This window comes from Pristiophorus japonicus, chromosome 5, assembly GCF_044704955.1.
Source record: "Pristiophorus japonicus isolate sPriJap1 chromosome 5, sPriJap1.hap1, whole genome shotgun sequence".
NCBI lineage: Eukaryota > Metazoa > Chordata > Chondrichthyes > Pristiophoridae > Pristiophorus > Pristiophorus japonicus.
The window spans coordinates 134,297,130-134,311,188 of record NC_091981.1 but is presented as its reverse complement, the minus strand read 5'-3'; the positions used below and the strand labels follow the sequence as shown (position 1 = coordinate 134,311,188).

Sequence of the window (14,059 nt, the reverse complement as noted above, 5' to 3'; positions counted from 1 at the left end):
GTTGTAACTGTTTTCAAATTGAAATTGTGTACTAAGTTTTGTAACTTTACAAGTATATAAGTGATCTTCGAGTTTTTAAGTGATCTTAATAAGTTGTTTAAAAGTACTGCGTTAAAAGTTATCAAGGTTTTTCAGTGATTTTGTTCACAAATTGAAATTGTTTACTAAGTTTTCTAACTTTAAAACTATATAAGTTTTTGGGGTTGTTAAGTGATCGGAAAGAGTCATATCAAATTTGATGCAAGAATGATTTTATTGCAGTTAAGTAAAGTCCATTGTAAAGATTTCAATGGAATATATTGTACATTGAAACTGAATCATGACAAGAATGCTTTTATTATTATTCCACTAAAGCAAAGTACATTGCAAACGTTTCAATAAAGTTTATTACTTAACATTACAACTGATTCATAGTCCATTATCATACCAAACACAACATTTAGGAACACCTGCAAAAGATAAACATCCCTCACCCCTTCAGTCATGCCTGCCTCCCGCACCTAGCCATGACCGAGGGGCGTGCTGGTGTGACGTGTCGTGGCTCAGAGATCTTTCCTGCTGCAGTGGGATGGGTGTCCGTGGACCGAGGAAGCCAGCGACTAATTGCCCTACAGTATCTGAGACACACAGATTGGTCCTGCTGCTGGCTGCGAGGGGTTGGGTTCGGGGGAGGGGGTTGCGGGGAGGGGAAGAGTGCTGTTGGGATTGTAGGAGTGAGGAGGGACACACGGAGCACAGGGTTGGGAGGTAGGGGGTGGAGGAAGAGTGCTGCTGGGGGGGTGGGAGACAATGGTTGGTTCGGGTGGCTTACAACACATTACTCTAACAGTCAGTCCCTGACAGAGGCACAATGCCAAACAGTTCATTTTACAAATGAGGTGAGCCATTCAAGTAATAAGTTGGACTAATGGTATGATGATTTCCAAAGGATCAAATTAGCCATAATTAGGTGTTGATGTGTCTGCCTCAGCCGGGAGCATACACTTGTTTATTTATAAAAAGAGAAGCAACTATCCTCATTCAGCAGATCTAAGGCAAGAAGATATAATCGAAAGAGGTTTAGGCCATGTTAAGTGATGTGTTTAATGCTTCAGTCCTTTTTGTGTTTAACTCCCCCCACCCCCCTCTCCGGCTGTGCCTGCACTGAGCTTAACTCTAGGTAAGGTTGTTCAGAACTTACAAAAGTGGGCACTTACTCCATTCTAAGTAAGTTTGGAGTAAGTTTTCGCTGCCAAAACTTGCAAAACAGGCCTAAGTGGCTGGACGCACCCTCTTTAAAAAAAAAAAAGTACCTGAACTCAAACCAACCTAAACTAACTCACTAGAACTGGAGCAAAGTAAGTGCCGAGAATTGCAATTTCTAACATACTCCAAACTAAACTAGTTGCTCCAAAAAAATAGGAGCAACTCCACCCAAAACTTAGGTCGAATGTTGGTAAATTGAATAATAGATTAGTGTCAATGCAGATACTAATTTGGCCAGATTGATATGAATGAGGCACTTTTTTGCCCACGATCCACTGGTCATACATTAGCTATGTCATTATCTATTCTGGATGGAGCATTATTACAGTAAATAAAATATTAACTTGGAAGAAGTAGCACTTCCATTAAAAACGGCTGAATTTCTGACTCAGCTATACTACTTGGCAACTTCTCACTTGTCCTATAAGGAAGAAAAATTGTTCACATAAGGAACAGTGACCTGCTGACATTATTGTAAAGTCTCTTTATTGGCTGCTAACGTGATTTACAAGAGCTCCCTTTAAGCTGCAGGTCAGTTGCTTGAGAAGAGAAACATAGAAACATAGAAAATAGGTGCAGGAGTAGGCCATTCGGCCCTTCGAGCCTGCACCACCGTTCAATGAGTTCATGGCTGAACATGCAACTTCAGTACCCCATTCCTGCTTTCTCGCCATACCCCTTGATCCCCCGAGTAGTAAGGACTACATCTAAGACATAGAAGATCTTCTATAGCTCTAAAATTTCATTTCATACAGGTCAACATCTGTTAGCATATCTCAGTGTTTTAAACATAGAAAGGCGATCACTGGAAATATTTCATTGTGCTTCAACACGGTCAAACTCAGAGCGGAAAGGGTTGGTCATATAAAGATAATGGACCAGATTCTATTGTGAACTGTGAACAAATGGCACCAGCCATCCGGCATACAAGTTACGGTTAGTAGGACCTCCAAATAGTGCAGCACCCTCTGCATGGTATCTGAGACCTGTGTGAACAGGACAGCCAACTGTGAATGCCCTTAATCAATCAGATTGAACAATTGTTAATGAGCAGTAGAGAGTCTGAAGCATGAAATGGAAATCAGAATATTGAATTCAATGTCAAATCAGGTATAGAAAGCAAAATAATTAGAGGGAAATAAAGATTGAATTAAGTGAGAGAGATAAAAGAGACAGAAAGGTAAAGTTAAAAAAGTATTACATTTTAAAAAAATCTCCAACAATAATTAAAATCTGTCGGAAAGAGACACCACACTTGGAAAAGTTAATTTTCAGTGCCAGAGAGGTTTTTCGGCAGTATTTAAGAATTACCATGCAGTTAAAAGGGTATTTAGACTGAAATGACTTGACTTAAGTGTTTGTGGTGAGCTTAGTCTGAAGTCAGTACAGGAACTTCACCCCATTCAATAAGAGGAGCCAGATGTTGGGATGCCGTTTTCACACAGTTTACAGAGGAGCGGCACATTTTGTTGAGCAACCTCTGGATTTTAACTGCACATTTCCAATTTGCATATAAATAATGGAAGGCACTGTTCGTCTCACTGATTGGATGAGCATATTGATGTTTCCTATGCAACAGTGATAGGAAAAGAGGACCTGGATTAAACATGGAGAAGTTAGTAATTAATTAATAATTCATTCATTCATTCAAAAGCACCTCATTGATGTAAAGCCGTTAAGGACATCCTGAGGTCATGAAATATATAAATCCATTCTTTTTTCTTTTATATATGCATCAATAGACTAATGCTGACAAAATCTTGCAGTTAATAGCAGTTAATATCTCATATCGTAAAGAGGCATTCATGTAAAACAATTAAATCTTGCTCTTCTTGTCAAGTCAAGAGATGCCTTGCACAGTCTTTATAAGAACCAATACAAAAGCATAGATGGAGGTATTTATTTTCAAATTGCAAAATTTTGTACTTTCATATTATACAGAAATTTAACACAATAGCTGGTGAAAGAGGTGCCCAGCTGAGTGGAGGGCAGAAACAGAGAATTGCTATTGCTCATGCATTAGTCAGAAACCCAAAGATTCTTCTGCTGGATGAAGCAACATCTGCTCTTGATACTCAGAGTGAATCTATAGTGCAGGCAGCTCTGGATAAGGTAAGTGGGAGTGAAGAAAGTAGCCCTGAAATTTCAGTGGTTCTATCCTAAAGTAAGCATCAGGAGGCTTAAGAGTCAATTTCACACTGCCAGCAGTGAGCCACGCTTGCAGGAAGTATATTACGGAAAACCATGGACAGCTACTACTGGGGGTGCAGAATTTACTCTTCAGTTTGTTCTTTTACACCAAACTTTTCTCGTCCTCAAAAATCAATAGTTCTTTACAAAGCCCAGGTTTATCCAAGATTTGAATACTCCTCTCCATTTTATGCCCTTCTCGATTTTATTTTCCATTCACTTCAATGGAAAGTAAAATCGGACGGAGTGTTACACGGGTGGCTGATCCGATCCTGTTAGTTTCCAGCCAGGCAGGTTAGATTAAAATTAACCCCAGGCCTAGAAATTTGTATGGGAGGTTGCGCAAAACTGGCAATATCGGATTGGCCGTACGTTGCTGCTCCTCTGAGTTTTCCTCTTTTGTTCCTTCTGAGTTTCAAATCCACCATCCTACATGTTCTTGCTCCTCCCTTAATCCTCGTTGAATTGAAATAAAGATCCACAGCAGCTTCGCCGTCCAATCTAGTCTAACGGATACAGGGGCATACAGGGTAGGATAAGGTAAAAAAGTGATGCTTATGACAGATATCAAGAGCTAAATACTGCAGAAAGCCTAGACGAGTATAGGAAGTGCAGGGATGAAATTAAAAAGAAAGTGAGGAAAGCAAAGAGAGGGTCATGAAAAAATGTGGGCAAGTAAAATCAAGGAAAATCCAAGGATGTTTTATAAATACATAAAGAGCAAGAGGATAACTAAAGATTGAGTAGGGCCTACTGGAGACCATAAAGGTAACCAGTGTGTGGAGGCGGAAGACATGGGCATTGTTCTTAACGAGTACTTTGCATCTGTCTTCACAAAAGAGAGGGACATTGTAGTTAAGGAGGATGTGTGTGAAATATTAGCTGAGATAAATATAGTGAGAGAGGACATATTAAGGGGTTTATCATCTTTGAAAGTAGATAAATCCCCAGGCCCGGATGAAATGTATCCCAGGCTGTTAAAATAAGCAAGGGGGGAAATAGCGGAATCTCTAACCATCATGTTCCAATCCTCTCTGGCTACAGGTATGGAGGACGACTAATATTGTACTATTGTTTACTAAAGGAGAAAGGGTTAAACCAGATAAATACAGGCCAGTCAGCCTAACCTCAGTGGTGGGACAATTATTGGAAAAAATTCTGAGGTACAGTATTAATCATGATTTAGAAATTAGAAATGCACGGATTAATCAAGACAGTTGGCATGGATTTGTGAAGGGAAGGTTGTGTTTGACTAACTTGATTGAATTTTTTGAGGAGGTAACAAGGAGAGTCGATGAGGGTAGCATGTTTGATGTAGTCCACATGGATTTTACCAAGGCTTTTAGCCATGTCCCACATGGCAGACTGGTCAGAAAAGTAAAAGCCCATGGGATCCAAGGGAAAGTGACAAGTTGGATCAAAATTGGCTCAGTCGCAGGAAGCAAAGGCTAATGGTCAAAGGTTGTTTGTGTGACTGGAAGGCTGTTTCCAGTGGGATTCCACAGAAGTCAATACGAGGCCCCTTGTTTTTTGTGGTATATATTAATGATTTAGGGCCCAAATTTGGTGAAAGCCCCCGCCCACCCAAGTGCCGCCCAAAGGATAGCTGATGGCCGCCGAGGTACCTGACGTTACTTTGGGCGGGGTTTTCATCAAAAATGTCCTTCAAAGGGTGGCGGGCAGCAAATGAGGGACTTACGCCACCAATCTGAACGGCAGCCAGTGGGAGCTCTCATTCTCGGCAGCAAAGGTGCTTGCCACCCAAGTGCCGCTAAGGATGGAGTTGGGCCCACGGAGGGTCGAAGACCTGCAAAGAAAAGTCATCAGAAAAAAAAACATTGGAACACCTTCAGGGGACCCATACAGGTAAGTCCCTGTAAAGAAAAAAATTAAAAAATGTTTACTCACCTTTTTTTTTCCAGCTCTTCATACCTACCGTTGGGGATAGACCAGCCTCCTCGCAGCGGACCACCCCTGTTCTGGCGCTGACTCCAGCCGCTCCCGTCTGCGCCAATCTGGTATCTCAGTGGGCAAGAGTCCGTTTATGCAACTCGGCCATCTGCTGACGTCAGCGGGCAGTTCCCGGCGGCTCTCCCCTCCCGCACACCTGCTCCAGACTAGATCGAAACTGGCACTGGGTGGAACCCGAGGAGGAATGTCGACGGCAGTCAGTGGCAGTGGGCGGTGAGTGCATCAATTTCGGGCCCTTGGACTTCAATGTAGGGGGCATGGTTAACAAGTTTGCGGATGATACAAAAGCTGCACACTGCAGGAAGATATCAATGCACTGGTCAGGTGGGCAGAAAAGTGACAAATGGAATTCAATCTGAAGAAGTGTGAAGTAATATTAAAAACAACAAGACTACGGGTGCAGATGGAATCCCTGCTGAGGCATTGAAGTATGGCGGAGAGGCACGAATACACAACCTCATCTCTCTCATCTGGAGGGAGGAGAGCATGCCGAGGGAACTCAGAGATGCAGTAATCGTGACCATCTTTAAAAAAGAGGACATCTGACTGCGGCAACTGCAGAGGAATCTCCCTGCTATCAGCCACTGGGAAAGTCATCGCTAGAGTCCTCCTCAACCGACTTCTTACCGTGGCCGAGGAACTCCTCCCGGAGTCACAGTGTGGATTTCGTCCCCTACGGGCACAACGGACATAATTTTTGCAGTGCGACAGCTACAGGAAATATGCAGGGAACAGTGCCAGCACTTATACAGGGCCTTCTTCGACCTTACAAAGGCCTTTGACACTGTCAACTGCGAGGGCCTATGGAGCGTCCTCCTCCGTTTTGGATACCCCCAAAAGTTCGTCACCATCCTCCGCCTGCTCCACGACGACATGCAGGCCGTGATCCTTACCAATGGATCCATCACAGACCCAATCCACATCCGGACCAGGGTCAAACAGGGCTGCGTCATTGCCCCAGCCCTCTTCTCAATCTTTCTCGCCATTATGCTCCACCTCACAGTTAACAAGCTCTCCGCTGGAGTGGAACTAAACTACAGAACCAGTGGGAACCTGTTCAACTTGCGCTGTCTCCAGGTCAGATTCAAGATCACCCCAATCTCTGTCGTCGAGCTACAGTACGCGGATGACGCCTGTGTCTGTGCACATACAGAGGCTGCACTCCAGGACATAGTCGATGTATTTCCTGAGGCGTATGAAAGTATAGGCCTTACACTAAACATCCATAAGACAAAGGTCCTCCACCAGCCTGTCCTCGCCGCACAGTACTGTCTCCCAGTCATCAAGATCCACGGAGTGGCCCTGGACAACGTGGACCACTTCCCATATCTCGGGAGCCTCCTATCAACAAGAGCAGGCATTGGCGACGAGATCCAACACCGCCTCCAGTGCGCCAGTGCAGCCTTCGGCCGCCTGAGGGAAAGAGTGTTTGAAGACCAGGCCCTCAAAACTGCCACCAAGCTCATGGTCTACAGGACTGTAGTAATACCTGCCCTCCTGTATGGGTCAGAGACATGGACCATGTACAGTAGACACCTCAAGTTGCTGGAGAAATACCAGCAACGATGTCTCCACAAGATCCTACAAATCCCCAGGGAGGACAGGTGCACCAACATCAATGTCCTCATTCAGGCTAACATCCCCAGCATTGAAGCACTGAATGGGCAGGCCGCATAGTCCGCATGCCAGATACGAGACTCCCAAAGCAAGTGCTCTACTTGGAGCTCCTTCACGGCAAATGAGCCAAAGCTGGGCAGCGGAAATGGTACAAGAACACCCTCAAAGCCTCCCTGATAAAGTACAGCATCCCCACTGATATTTGCAGTCCCTGGCTCAAGACCGCCCTAAGTGGAGGAAGTACATCCGAGAGGACGCCGAGCACCTCGAGTCTCAATGCCGAGAGCATGCAGAAATCAAGCCCAGGCAGCGGAAAGAGCGTGTGGCAAACCAGTCCCACCCACCCCTTCCCTGAACAACTATTTGTCCCACCTGTGACAGAGTCTGTGTCTCCTGTATCGGGCTGTTCAGCCACCAAATAACTCACTTCAGGAGTGGAAGCAAGTCTTCCTCGATTCCGAGGGACTGCCTATGATGAAGTAATGCATTTGGGGAGGACTAACAAGGTAAGGGAATACACAATAAATGGTAGGCTACTGAGAAGTGTAGAGGAACAGAGAGAACTTGGAGTGCATGTCCATAGATCGCTGAAGGTAGCAGGGCAGGTAGATAAGGTGGTTAAGAAGGCATACGGGATACTTTCTTTTATTAGTCGATACATAGATTATAAGAGCAGGGACGTTATGATTGAACTGTATGAACCACTAGTTAGGCCACAGCTAGCGTACTTTGTACAGTTCTGGTCACCACATTGCAGGAAAGATGTGATTGCACTAGAAAGGTTGCAGAGGAGATTTATGAGGATGTTGCCAAGGCTGGAGAATTTGAGAAAAGATTGGTTAGGCTGGGGTTGTTTACTTTGGAGCAGAGGAGGCTGAGGGGAAGTGTCTAAATTGGAGTGTCTAAAATTATGAGGGACCTAGATAGAGTGGATAGGAAGGATCTAATTATCTTAGCAGAGAGGTCAATAACAAGGGGGCATAGATTTAAAGTAATTGGTCGAAGGATTAGAGGGGAGATGAGGACAACTTGTTTAACCTGGGGAATGGTGGGGGTCTAGAACTCACTGCCTTAATGGGTGGTCGAGGCAGAAACATTATCACATTTAAAAAGTACTTGGATATGCACTTGATGTGCTGTAACCTACAGGGCTATGGATCAACAGCTGGTTGGTGGGATTAAGCTGGACAACTCTTTTTCAGCCTGTATGGACACGATGGGCCAAATAGCCTCCTATTGTGCTGTAAATCTCCATAATTCTATGATAATCCCTAAATCTTCCCTTTTTACAATATACAGGCTTTTGAAATTCAAGCATGACTCACCTTATTATCTCTCCTATTCTTTTCAAAATTAGTGCCTTTTACTATGGACCTTGGTCCTTCACTTAGATTTCTCAATAAAAAAACAATTGTATTATGAACGTTCCCACTAGCTATAGGATTGTATAAGCTGTAGAGCTGCAATATGTCTGTGAATGAACAGGTTCATGGGAAGAATGTTGATTGAGGTGACTCATAAATGCCTTGTTGAATTTTATGTTTGTTAAAAATATTTACAAAACTTTTTTGGAGCAATAAGAATCAGAATAGGAATGTTAACCATGACTGAAAGCCCATCGACATTTACTTTGTAATTTCGCCTGTAATTAAAAATATCCTGTTGATTCATTTCTTGCCCTTTATAATATTAGCAAATTCAATATACATGGTACAGTGATTTACTTAAGAATTTGAGGTTTTTTTATTCCTACGAGTATGGTTTGGGTGCTTCAACTGTATCTGGTTTGATGACTTGCATGCTATAAAAAAACAATAAACTAAATCTGTTTCGAAGTTACAATTTGTTATTTTGCCAATCAATTTTATTCCCGAGTAAGACAGTTTGCCCATAGTTTTAAAGGAAATAAATTGCCTTATTATGTCTCACAGGAACATCTTAATTCACTTCAGATACATACATTTCTAATGTGTAGTTACTACTGTTATGTAAACAAATGTGACATCCAGTTTGTGTGCAGCAACATCCCACAAAGATCCACATGATGAATGAGCAGTTTATCTGTTTTTGACACAGCGCTGCCCCCAATACTACTGGAGCACTAGCTTAGATTATGTGTTCAAGTCCTCAAAGATTCTAGGGTAAATCTGATAAATTCTTGGTCCTGGCACAGAGCTTTGCGTACCGGATATACATACACATTTGAACACAGAGTTCAGTGTACACTGTGAGATTTTCCATTCTTTCATTTAAAGGCAATTGCATGGTAAAGCAATATGGAGCAAAGGAAGGCACTCAGGGAGAGATTGTTCAGGTACAAACGAGGCATAGTCCTTTGACGGAAAAAGGTAGAGCATCTGCTATGTTCTTACTATACAGTATAAATGTACACGAGGCCCATACTTAAGAGAAGGTCACTCTGTGACCAGTTACCTTTATTACCAAGACCTCAAGTGATGAAGGTGGGTGGAGCTTCCCCTTTTATACCTGAAAGTCCAAGTTAGGAGCGTCTCCCACAAGTTCACCCCCTTGTGGTCAATGTTCTCAATGTGTACAACTTAGGAATGCTTATACATGGGTTACAATGATAGTTGAATACATGACATCACCTCCCCCCAAAGTCTTATTGGGATCACAGGTTAAGTCTCTCTAGTGGTTTACGCTCCCTTGTAGAGCGCCTGAGTTGGGGCTCCAGTTGTTGGGCGCTGGCCTGAGTGTCTGCTGTTTGCGGTGCCTCAGGCCTGTCCGGACTGCCCACAGTGACTGGGCTCTCCTCCACTTGGTTCCGGTGTTTGGTCACCTGTGGTGCAGTAAACTCTACGTTGTGTTCTTCCTCTGCTTCTTCTATGGGGTTCCTGAACCTCCTTTTTGTTTGATCCACATGTTTGTGACAGATTTGTCCATTGGTAAGTTTAACGATCAAAACCCTATTCCCCTCTTTGGCAATCACAGTGCCTGCAAGCCATTTGGGCCCTGCAGCGAAATTAAGGACAAAAAACAGGGTCATTGACATCAATACATCGCGCCCTCATATTCCTGTCATGGTCATCACATTATGACTGACGCCTGCTCTCAACAATTTCTTTCATGGTGGGGTAGATAAGGGATAACCGGGTTTTGAGCATCCTTTTCATTAGCAGCTCTGTGGGTGGACCCCCTGTGAGTGAGTGTGGTCGGGATCTATTGGCCAACAGGAGGCGTGATAAGTGGCTTTGTAGGGAACCCTCTTGGATTCTGAGCATCCCCTGTTTGATTATCTGCACTGCTCGTTCTGCCTGGCCGTTTGAGACCGGCTTGAACAGTGCCGTTCTGACATGGTTGAATCCATTGCCTACCATGAAGTCCTGGAATCCAGTGCTTGTAATGCACGGGCCATTGTCACTGACCAAAATATCTGGTAGACCATGGGCGGCGAACATTGCCCGGAGACTTTCTACCGTGGCAGAGGATGTGCTTGAATTTAAAATGGCACACTCAATCCATTTGGAGTAGGCATCTACTACAACCAAAAACATTTTACCCATGAAAGGACCTGCATAGTCCACATGGATGCGTGACCATGGCTTGGCGGGCCAGGACCAGGGGCTAAGGCGTGCTGCCCTGGGTGCGTTGCCCAGCTGAGCACACGTGTTGCTCCTGCGAACACAAAGTTCCAGGTCTGCAACTATCCCTGGCCACCAAACGTGTGACCTGGCAATTGCCTTCATCATGACAATGCCCGGGTGCTCATTGTGAAGTTCTCTGATAAACACCTCTCTGCCCATCTGGGGCATGACTACTCGGTTTCCCCACAGTAGGCAATCGGCCTGAATCGAGAGTTCATCCTTGTGCCTATGAAACGTTTTAAATTCCTCAGGGCATGCACCGTACATGGCTGCGCAGTCCCCATTCAGGACACATTTCTTAACTAAAGACAGTAGCAGGTCTTTATTTGTCCAGACTTTAATCTGACGGGCTGTCACAGGTGAGCCTTCGCTTTCGAAAGCTTCAACAGCCATGACCATCTCAGCATCATGCTCAGTTGACCCCTCAGTGGTGGCTAGTGGGAGCCTGCTGAGTGCATCGATGCAATTTTCAGTGCCCGGTCTGTGCCGAATTGTGTAGTCATAGGCGGCTAACATGAGTGCCCACCTCTGTATGCGGGCCGATGCATTCGCATTTATGGCCTTGTTGTCGGCCAAAAGGGATGTTAGGGATTTCTGATCTGTCTCCAGCTCAAATTTACTGCTAAACAGGTATTGGTGCATTTTTTTTACTGCATATACACATGCGAGCGCTTCCTTTTCTACCATCCCGTAGCCCCTTTCTGCCTGGGACAGACTTCTGGAGGCATAAGGTACCGGCTGTAACTGACCCTTGGCATTAACATGCTGCAACACACACCCGACCCCATAGGACGATGCATCGCACGTTAAAAAAAGTTTCTTACACGGGTCATATAAAATTAACAGTTTGTTGGAGCATAACAAATTGCATGCTCTATCAAAAGCCCTTTCCTGGTTGTCCCCCCAGACCCAATCATGACCTTTGCGTAGGAGCACGTGTAGCAGCTCTAACAGCGTGCTCAATTTGGGAAGAAAGTTACCAAAATAGTTCAGGAGCCCAGGAACGAACGCAGCTCCGTCATGCTACGGGGTCTGGGTGCTCTCTGGATCGCTTCCGTTTTGGATGCAGTAGGACTGATCCCATCTGCTGCTACCCTCCTCCCCAGGAATTCTACCTCCGGAGCTAAGAAGACGCACTTCGCCTTTTTCAGTCGCAGCCCTACCCGGTCCAGTCTGCGTAGCACCTCCTCCAAGTTGTTGAGGTGTTCTTCAGTATCGCAACCCGTGATGAGGATGTCGTCGTGAAAAACCACCGTCCTTGGAATCGACTTGAGGGGGCTTTCCATATTTTGCTAGAAGATCGCGGCGACCGAACGAATCCCGAACGGACATCTGTTATACTCAAACAACCCCTTGTGTGTCATGATTGTGGTCAGCTTCTTCGACTCACTCGCCAGCTCCTGGGTCATGTAAGCTGAGGTCAGGTCCAATTTTGAAAAAAGTTTGCCACCGGATAGCGTCGCAAACAGGTCCTCCGCTCTCGGTAGCGGGTGCTGGTCTTGGAGTGACACCCGATTGATGGTGGCCTTGTAATCGCCACATATCCTGACCGACCCATCCGCCTTGTGCACCGGCAAGATTGGGCTCGCCCAGTCACTGAATTCGACTGGCGAGATGATGCCTTCCCTCAGCAGGCGGTCCAATTCACCTTCTATCTTTTCCCGCATCACGTACGGCACCGCTCTGGCCTTGTGGTATACTGGGCGTCCGGGTTTATGTGAATCACTACCTTGATCCCCATGAAAGTGCCGATGCTGGGTTGGAATAATGAGTCAAATTTGTCCAGGACCTGTGAGCATGATGCTCACTCCGCAGAAGAAATTGCATTGACATTGTCCCATTTCCAGTTCATGACAGTAAGCCAACTCCTCCCCAATAATGCGGGACCGTCCCCCGGGACAATCCAGAGTTGCAACCTGTTCTCCAAATCTTTGTTGGTCACGACTACCGTGGCGCTGCCTAGCACCGGAATGATCTCCTTTGTATATGTCCTTAGCGATATGTCAATCAGCAATAATTTTGGCCTCCTGGCCTTGGACACCCACAACCTTTTGAACTGCTAGATACTCATCAGGGACTGGCTGGCCCCCATGTCTAGCTCCATTAATACTGGGATGCCATTGAGGAGCACTTTCATCATTATCGGTGGCGTCCTGGTATATGAACTGTATATGTGCTCCACATGAACTCGCTGAGCTTCAGCTTCCAGCGACTTCCCCCAGTATTCATTTGGCCTCGTAGGGTTTACATCAGGCCCGTCCTCCTCGTACATCAACCTGGCTGCAGGCTTCCTGCACATATATGCCAAGTGACCGCTGACATTGCAGTTTCTGCAGGTATATTGCTGATACCTGCAAGCTCTGGCTGGGTGTTTGCCTCCACACCTCCAGCATGAGCTGGAGGCCCCGTTGTTGGAAACAAAAGGTCCATTACCAGTCGATCAACTCTGACTGTCTCTGTAACTGTCCTTAAGCGCACCATTGACATGCGTTGATGGCACCATTACTGGCCGCATTGTCTCTTGCGATGGCATGAATCGCCGTTCAGCTAGCCATTGTCTCTGTTGAATTCCCCCTTTGGGTTCGACTACATGCTGGGGCATGTCCGATTGCCCTTGTCTGCCTAGAGAACTGTGTGCCGCATTACCAATGTTGACTCCCTGGTCATTTGCCACATTTGAGCCAAGATTTTTGTCATACATCATTCTGGTCCCTTCCTCCCCTGAGATAAATGTCTGGGCTATCAGAGCCGCGCTTCCAAGGTCAAGTCTTTGGTCTCAATCAGTTTCCTGAAAATCCCAGCATGCCCGATGCCCTCAATAAAAAAGTCTCGCAGCATCTCTGCTCTGCATGCATCTGGGAACTTACATAGGCTCACCAGTCGCCGGAGATCTGCCACGAAGTCTGGAATGCTTTGCCCTTCTCGCTGCCGGTGCGTGTAAAACCGGTGTCTCGCCATGTGGATGCTACTCGCTGGTTTAAGGTGTTCCCCAATCAACTTACTGAGCTCTTTGAACGTCTTGTCCGCTGGCTTCTCTGGCACTAGAAGGTCCTTCATCAGGGAGTACGTTCTGGATCCACAAACCGTCAGGAGATGAGCCTGGCATTTGTCGGCCGAATCCTGTCCCAACCATTCCTTAGTGACAAAACTTTGCTGTAGTCTCTCAATAAAGTCGTCCCAATCATCACCAACACAGTACCTCTCTTCTGAGCTGCTAGTGGCCATGCTCGCTTGGGTTCAATCCCAGTTTTTCATCGCCAATGATATGTCCTTACTATACAGTATAGATGCACACGAGGCCCATACTTGAGAGAAGGTCACTCTGTGACCAGTTACCTTTATTACCAAGACCTCAAGTGATGAAGGTGGGTGGAGCTTCCCCTTTAATACCAGGTTAGGAGTGTCTCCCACAAGTTCACCCCCTTGTGGTC

General features: G+C 45.5%; 1 pseudogene; it reads left to right on the top strand.

Moving 5' to 3' along the window:
- The window catches only part of LOC139264110 (ATP-dependent translocase ABCB1-like), a 146,596-nt pseudogene that overhangs the window by 94,428 nt on the left and 38,109 nt on the right, over positions 1-14,059 (top strand).